Source organism: Adiantum capillus-veneris, chromosome 18, assembly GCF_014529385.1.
Source record: "Adiantum capillus-veneris isolate H3 chromosome 18, ASM1452938v2, whole genome shotgun sequence".
In the NCBI taxonomy this organism is placed as follows: domain Eukaryota; kingdom Viridiplantae; phylum Streptophyta; class Polypodiopsida; order Polypodiales; family Pteridaceae; genus Adiantum; species Adiantum capillus-veneris.
Window position 1 is genome coordinate 25,050,330 of NC_140948.1, and position 8,788 is coordinate 25,059,117.

Sequence of the window (8,788 nt, forward strand, 5' to 3'; positions counted from 1 at the left end):
TACGCTTATTTACGTTAGATCGAATCCACGCAAGAATTACTTACGGTTTAGGGTTTAGAGTTAGACGAACAGTGAAAAGATCTAACTGTGAAAAGATGTTAAGATGCTGTGAAGTGCTACAGCTAGAGAAGAGGCAAAGGGGTTTTGTCCACTACATGCAGTATCATGTAGACGTGGGTCTGTATATTTCTTGTACCCACAAATATAGGTATTGACCAATAAAGACGAGATTATAACCCGGTGGTTCTGATCTCCGTGCACCTCTAGACCGAGGTGTGCGGGGATTGGACATGACTAGAGAATGTGAGGTAGAGAGAGAGAGAGAGAGAGAGAGAGAGAGAGAGAGAGAGAGAGAGAGAGATAAGACGAAGAATGCCAATAGAATATTAAATTTTTTGTCCAAGTTATAAGACTTTTATCCTCATTATGAGTAGTGATGAGGATGTGGGACCGTCCAACCGAAACACCTATCTCTCAACGAGGGTCTTATGTCCTTGTAATCAATGCAAGCATGCTGTGCGACGGACAAGACGTGTTTCTTTGCAGCACGTTCGCGAATTTGGCGAGTTTGATCCATCTATTATAGATCGAGTTGTTGCCAATTATAACTCGTCGGACTCTGACGCTGGCCAACAAGCAGCAATCTTGCAACCCAATAGACGTGTTCGCAGGCGCTTTGGTCAAGCAGCATATGTGAGGCCACAAGATGTAGCCTCTGACAGCTCGGGGGATGATCATGCAGAGCACATTCCCAACGAGGCAATGTTTGAACCCGAGATTGATGAAATGATCGAGACGATCATGGATTCAGAAAGGCTTATCTATGATGATATGAAAAGTGAAGCCGATACGCCATTGTATAATGGAGCACGTATGTCTAGATTGAAAGCACTCCTGGTTCTTCTCAACAAGCAGGCAAAGTTTGGATGGAGTGACACTAGCGTCACAGCGCTTTTCAGGTGATCTATTACAATTAGTTTACTTTAATAAAACTCTAAATGTATAATGATCTGATAGATTTTTACACGACTGTATCGTATTTTTATGTTGTGTAGATTGCTTAAAGAGCACATACTACCAGCTGACAATGTGATGCCAGATTCCCGAGATGAAGCAAGAAAGATTTTGCGAAACTTGGGGATGGATTACAATTCTATCCACGCTTGTCCTAATGACTGCATTCTTTTCAGAGGGGAATACATAGACATGGAGAAGTGTCCGAAATGTGATTCCGAAAGATATCGAGTAGATCTCCACGGGACAAAAATTCCACAAAAGGTTTTGCGACATTTTCCTCTGCTTCCTCGCATCAAGCATTTCTTTGAATGTAAGTCCATGGCCGCCCTAGCATCATGGCATGAGGAGAATAAATCTTCGGATGGTGTGCTACGAATTCCTGCAGATTGCGCAGCCTGGAAACATATAGATGGAACATGGTCGGATTTTGCCAGGGAAGCTCGAAATTTGCGCTTAGGCCTGGCTATGGATGGCGTAAATCCATTTGGTCAAAGATCAAATCTACGAAGACTGAATGCACGTAGGGTGCCCTCACTGAAGAAGCAAATCTACGAAGGTCATCAAGCGTATCTTCCAGAGAATCATGTGTTACACGACGGCTTTTTGGGAAGAGAGCCACCAAGGATGTCTGCACAAGCATGGTTAGAGCAGAAGGAGATGTGCGATGACGGATTGCCTCCAGGGATGAAGAGACTATCTCTATGGTACGAGTTACCATACTGGCCCCGACTCATGATCAATCACTTGCTCGATCCAATGCACATATTCAAGAATGTGGGTAATCTACTATGGGACCATCTGACCGGCAAGAAAGATACTTTGGAAGCCAGAGTTGACCTTAGAAATGTGGATCGTATGGAGCAATATTGGCCGCAAACAACGTCTGATGGATCGATAAAACTCCCTAAATCACCATGGATTTTCACAGGAGCCCAAGAACGCAAAGTAAAAGAGACCATTCGATCTTTGCGGACCCCCACTAACGTAATGCACTCGCTCCGAACGTGTTTTACTAAAGAAGGAAAGCTTACCGGTTTGAAGTCACACGATTGGCATAAAATGTGTCAGGTACGTTCATAGTGGACTTTAATATCATTGCATAAAACGTGGACTTTAATATCATTGATGCACATACTTTACAGTTTATTTTACCGGTTGCCATTGAGGGATGTTTGTCTCTCGACGTCCGTAACACAATCTACAAACTTGCAAAGCTGGTGCAATGGATCTCACAAAAAGAGATCAACGTAGACTCCATACCATTCGCCAAACTAAATGCTGCGGAGCTTGTGTGCATGTTTGAGAAACATTTTTCTACTACTATGCTAACCATTCAGGTGCATCTTCTTGTTCACATAGTTGATGAGGTGGAAATAGCTGGCACAGTTCATTCCAAATGGATGTTCTTCTTAGAACGTTTCATGAAAACGCTTAAGGGATATGTGCGTCAAAAGGCACGTCTGGAGGGTAGCATGGCAGAAGGTTGGTTGGTATCAGAGTCCCTAGTGTACATTGGAGAGTGGCTAGACGGATTTGATAAAGCCCGGGACACGCTATGGCGAACCATAGATGATGAGCGCATATCTGGGATTGTCATGTGCAATCTCGGTGTTGAGAAGAAGATGACGGAAGATCTAGAGGCTAAAATCAACCGATTTTGCATGCTTCACAATCCAGTGATGCAAAAGTGGATTTCACAATATGAGGATGCAAAGCAAGAGCGACAAAGGGCACGAATCGAGTGGAGACGGGGAAGACGACCACCGATGCACTATCCGACGGGTCTGGAGAGCCTACCAACATTCATGAGCTTAAGATGGTTGCACAACCAATTGAAAAGCGCACAACAATGCGGTGACGAAGTGACTGAGGAAGAGTGGGAGTACTCTCGGGGTTGCGCGACCAAGGTAAGTTTGCAATGTACGACTAGCTAGTGACTTTATTTCTAAACGTTTGAACGGCCACTCATAATCTTTGTTCGTTGTATTATAAGTCATACACAGCATCATGGTGTAAAGGTCGACATTTTAGGGTGGAACGGATCGACAAAAAGCGTTTTACTCAAGATTGTGGAATCATGGCAAAATTTGAACAGTCTAGTCGACGACGTTCCTCTGATGCAGATCCTGTGGTGGCGGAACTCAATTACTTCGGCACGCTACAAGAGATTTTGAGGATCGATTACAGAGGATTTTTTGTCGACTTGTTCGACGTGCAATGGTTCAAGATAATCATGGAGGGTCGCAACGCTACTGTCCGTAGAGGAGAGTCTGGTTTTCTTGAGGTGGATTCTACTAAGAAATGGACTGACCTAAGAGACACTTTCGTACTACCCGAGCATTGTGAACAAGTAAGTATGTAAATAGTTAACATCCCCCTTTTACAAGTTATGTGCTTGAAAGCTCTCATGTAAGTTATGTGGCTCTGGCAGGTAATATTTCATCCTACAAAGTCTACATCAAACTGGTGGTACGTCATAGAGGTAGCCCCTCGTAGTGCAAGGACGTATGAAGGCTACCATGTGCCAATCACAACGGCATCAATGGAGGAGATCAGAGAAGATGCTCAATCAGAAGCCGTTGCGGTGGTGCCAAACGAGCATCAAGATGCTACTACTCTATATGGGGTGCATGCAGAGGATCTACAAAATGAACCAGAAGATATGTGTTTAAACGGAGAGCTCTATATAGATATAGGAAGTTATGCTGAGTTATGCGAGGATGAGAGAGAGATCTCTTAAAGCCACAAATATTGTATTTGAACAATTTTGCTCCGTGTTGTAAAAGCTCTGGCTCTCTAAGTACCTTCCATGGTGTATAACGCTCTTTTCTACTCGCGCTCACATCTTTTGATTGAAAATTCTGAGTTTTCGACTTGCCTCTTCTATCACTCAATTCATTGCGTCATTGTATTTATATGCGTCATTACATCATTGTATTTAATGGTCTTTGCGTCATTGTCTACTCTATTCATTCAATATTAAGTTTAAATATTCGTGTGTTTAATGCAAGTATGGATGATGAGGAGTTTATTTCTTCTTTGTCACCGCAGCAGAGACAGTGGTACGTGGAGCGTCATCGCTCTGGCGCATCATCGCGCGTTCCTACTCCATCCGCATCTCCCTCTCTTTCGGAGCATTCGGCGCGCTCCGAAGCTTTGGTGTCGACGAGACGATCTTTACACTCCTCTAGACACCGACGCTCTAGTGGTGGCAGTGGCGGTTGTTGTGGGGATTCCGCCGCCGATGCCTCCACACCGTCTCGTGTTCGAAGAGGCTCTTTACCCTCCCCTTCTTTGCCCGCCCCCACACTAGCCACATCATCGCCATCTACGCCAGGTTTTGCGCAGCTGACTGTTCCTAGCAGCTACACACCTCTACCTACTCCGCCAAGAGCCACCCCACTCGACACTCCTCGCTTCGGGGCCCAGACGCCGGTGGAGACACCTGACATCCATACCCCCATCGACACGCCACTAGAGACCCCTGCCGGGACACCCAGGTTCACGCGTCACCGGCCAGAGGGCTTGCCTTACTCCATCGACTTCAGCGGCGACATCATCATGGATGATGACGGCAAGAAGGTGATCTCGCGCATGCGTGGTCTTTTCTCTCAGCTGTTTAGACACTACATACTAAACAAATGGAGTGAAGTACCAAGTGATTTAAAAGACAGAGTCATCATCATACTTCATGATGAGTTTCCCGTTCCAACATGGGATCAGCGCTTCAATGAAGACCTGATGAAGATTCGAATGCGCGAATACTGCAAACACAAGCGTTCCGAAGTGCAAAAAGCAATCAAGCATGGGTGGAACAGGCCAGATTGGCTGGCCAAAGAAGATTGGAAGAATGCGAAGAAAGCAGCGCGCGAGAATCCCGACAAGTGGAAGCAACAAAAGGATACAGCCAGAGCGCGAGTAGAGGCAGGGAGCTCGCACCACTTGGGGAGCAGTGGATGGGCATCATTTGAGGCCGATTTTGTAAGTGTTTTCGCATTGCTCTTTATGTTCGATAGTTTAGGGTTTATGAGTTTTTTAATTCTAACATAATGAAATCTTTGTATGTTTTGACAGTGGTCGATGACAAGACGTGATCCCACACCGTACGAGCGCGAGTACGCAGGCAGGAAGGGCTTAAATGCCCTGATGGACATTCTCAGTTCTCGCGGCGGCATGGTTAGTATTAGGGTTTAGTTTTTTCTATTTTTTGTATTGTTTTATAAATGCCGTTATATGTTTATACTTACTGAAAGCTGTCTTATTGTCTTTTTTTGCAGAATCCGACAGATACGTCGCTTGGACGCGATGAGACGTCTGACTAAACGACGTCAGTTTAGCCGTAGCTAGATAGCATTAGTTTAGGGTTTCTCATAGCTTATGTATCATGAGACGGATTTTATACGTCCATGTATATTATTACTTTTGTCACCGCAGTTTATTTTGCCAATCAATTCTTTATGCCTATGATGTTGTACAATTGTCATTATTACATTTGCCAATCAATTCATTTTGCCTATGATGTGTACAATTGTCAATTTTACGCTTGTCAATTTTGCAAACAATGCGTCTTGTGGGTGACTATTTTGGGTCTATTATCTATCCTTGCACTTTTTTTAAAAAGTGAATCAAATACAATATGGTTGATGGTTGGCAGGGCATTCAATGCCTTGTCACCAAAAAAATTTATCTCGGGCGTCGCTATAACCGTCGCTATTTATGGCTCTGGAGCGTCGCTATAGACTTCTGTGTAAACGTCGCTATAACCGTCGCTATGAGCGTCGCTATGAGCGTCTCTATATAGCGACGCTTATAGCGACGAATATAGCGACGCATATATCGACGCTCTCGTAGCGACGCTATTAGCGACGGTTTTAGCGACGTCGGGGGTTATAAAAACCCAGTGTATTTCCGTCGCTAACAGCGTCACAAGAGCACACAACCTCTTGTAGTGTACCAAGCTCTAACTAAGGCGTACTGGTTCAAGTACCTACCATATTTAGCAGTCCCCGGGGTCCGAAAATGCATTTTTTCAAATTCGGGATACAGGTGCAGTTTTTCGAGGCGGTCAAAACTGAACGGGTCGGGTGACCAAAAACTTACTATTTTTGAAAATTTTTCACAAAAATTATTTTAATTCACATTCGAAGCTTTAAAACATTCTAAACATCATGGCACTGACAGAATTCGAAAAACTGCTAAAAATAATAACTTTTTCCATTATGTTCATTTCATGGTACAAGGGTGCTCTTTTAGCTCGGGGTCAGAGACCTTACATGAAGATTCACATGTGTCCCACCAATTATTTGGATGATAGCGTATCGCTTATGCATCACTTCCCTATCGCGTTCATAAAAAAGTGTGTCCTCTCCCCTAGGTGTTTGCAACGTTTGCTAAGCAGTGTGAGAATATTAATCTACATCATCACCTATTTAGCATCCTAGTAGGCACAACGGCCCTCATCCCAAGATATCACTCGGCCTCGTAACTCCGTTGTAACTTCCATGCATTTGTGTATATAACCACAGTTTTGGATTGGATACAATATCGCATTGTCTCATGGCTTCTTGTCTCCTCGTGTCTGGCTTAACAACCTCTCTCTCTCTCTCTCTCTCTCTCTCTCTCTCGCCAATGCCTTCTCTACATGCCTCATCGCATTGCACATTGCCTTCTTGTTTCTTGTCCACTCCTCTGCATGTTCTCTCTCTCTCTCTCTCTCTCTCGCGCGTTGACCACTGTCTTCTCACATGGTATGAGAGCAGCAGGCCATCTTGGCTGCCCTGTGCAAAACCCGAGCATGCAGCCTCATGCGCATTCCTTGTTATGGCAAAGAACCTCCTTGCTGGTTCTCCTCGCTGCCCTACAGAGGGCTCGCCATGCCTTCTGCGCCAAGCTGCCTGCAAGAACCAAAGAACATCCCTTGCCTAGCTTGGGATTTCTTCAAGCCTTTCCTCGTGGACACTGCTCACAATCCCAAGCCAGCAGACATCGATGTTGTTGCAAACTCTCCAGACAGGCCAGTCATGAACCTAGTAGCCGCCCAATCTGTCATTGCCAACACTGCTGCAAAAAATGTAGCTTACACCCGTCTTGGAGCACAAGACGATGCTCACACTCCTGGTGTAGACGACGTTCAAATTACTCCTACCGTAGATGTCACCTACTCCAACACTGCATCCCTATTTGCAGATAATGTTAATTCAACTCTTATAAAAACCTCTCTCTCTCTCTCTCTCTCTCTCTCTCTCTCTCTCTCGCCATTTCCTTCTCTACAAGCGATGGCTAGGTAAAGTTAGTAATCTTGAGTGTATGTGTGTGGCCGTGACGTCCATGCACCTACCTCGACTCCACCATTTTCAAGCGCTATATTTTTAACCAGCTCTAGCTGCACTGTTGTCTGCTGCAATGGAGGGCATGCAGTGACCTGCACTGAGGAGCGTAATCCTCCTTGTCAACAGTCATTAAGGATTGCAGCTGTGCCATTCTACTCATGCCCACATGCAACTCCTCCTGCGCCCGACACTAAATTCCTTTGTTGCCAACTGCAATTGTGCTATCAGCTGTTCACTTGCAATGTCTAGAGCAAACTGCACTATCACCTGTTCGCTGATCGCGGTGTTGACTACACAGCTCGCAAAATCCAAAGCTGGTTGCTCGCTGCCTGCAGGTCGGTGGGAGACTGGTACTAGAGCGTTCATCGACGTGCATGTGTGTTGTTTTGGCAGCCGATGCAAGACCGGTAGAGCACTCACCGTAGCGGCATGTGCGTGACATCTATCTCACACTGAGTGCTAGCGCTAGCCAGCTTGATTTGAAAAAGCTTGGGCAAGAACAAAAGAAAGAGGGCAAGAACAAAAGAAAGAGCATGTGAAGAAAATTGATTCTCTTGTTTGCTATCTGTCTCCCCTGCGCAATCTTACTCTGAGCGCTAGCGCTTGCCTTGCACAACTATGAGTTTTGCATACTTCGCTAGCTGCGACTGCATGGAGAAAACACAGCGCTACTGCAGAAGTCGAAAGGGGAAGGGGGTTGAAGGTGGCATTAGCAGTGCATGGGAGGAGGCTCCAATATGGAAATAGAGGGTGGTAAGCTACCAAGAAGGAGTGTTGCATGCTCTGTATTGGGGATGGAGAGCTGCACACCATAAAGGGGTCGTGAGCAGCAAGTGGGGAATGCAGAGAAGCTTGAGAGCAAGGCCACTTGGGGCTAATGATGTGGGCCATGAGCAGGCCAGGGGGAGAAAGGCGTAGCATCCAGACGAAAAAACGCCAAGGGTGAAGGAGATAAGGCATGCACTACTGCAGGCTCCAAGGGAGAGTCCAAAAGCAGGAAAAAAAACGCTAATGTATTAAGGCTTTTTTGGTGTACCCTATGAGAGTTTGAAACACTAAATTGCTGTGGGAGAGAGAGAGACAGAGAGAGAGAGAGAGAGAGAGCTTGAGCTTGGAGCAACAATATTAATAAGAAGTAATTACGGCTATATTGCCCTCTCTTGCAAGTGAGCGCTAGCGCTCACTTCTTCCAAACGCAAGTGGGATAGTGTGAATTATGGAATTGTGCAAGGAGCGAGGAAGAGGCAACTAGCCTATTCACAAATATACGAGCTTGATGGGCTACTAGAAAAGTGTGCGACTATAACTTATCACAAATGGGTCATTGGCTAAGTTGGTGGCATGTGCGATATCCTCGCTGGAGAAAATACTTCGTTGAGGTAAACATTGCCAAGCTACTTTTAAGGAAGTCCTATATTTTAGTGTTCGAATGCAATCTTTTA

At 45.3% G+C, this 8,788-nt stretch overlaps 1 pseudogene; it reads left to right on the top strand.

Moving 5' to 3' along the window:
• The first annotated feature begins 6,658 nt into the window (after positions 1 to 6,658).
• LOC147435368 (uncharacterized) lies at positions 6,659 to 7,227 on the top strand (annotated as a pseudogene).
• Positions 7,228 to 8,788: the final 1,561 nt, after the last annotated feature.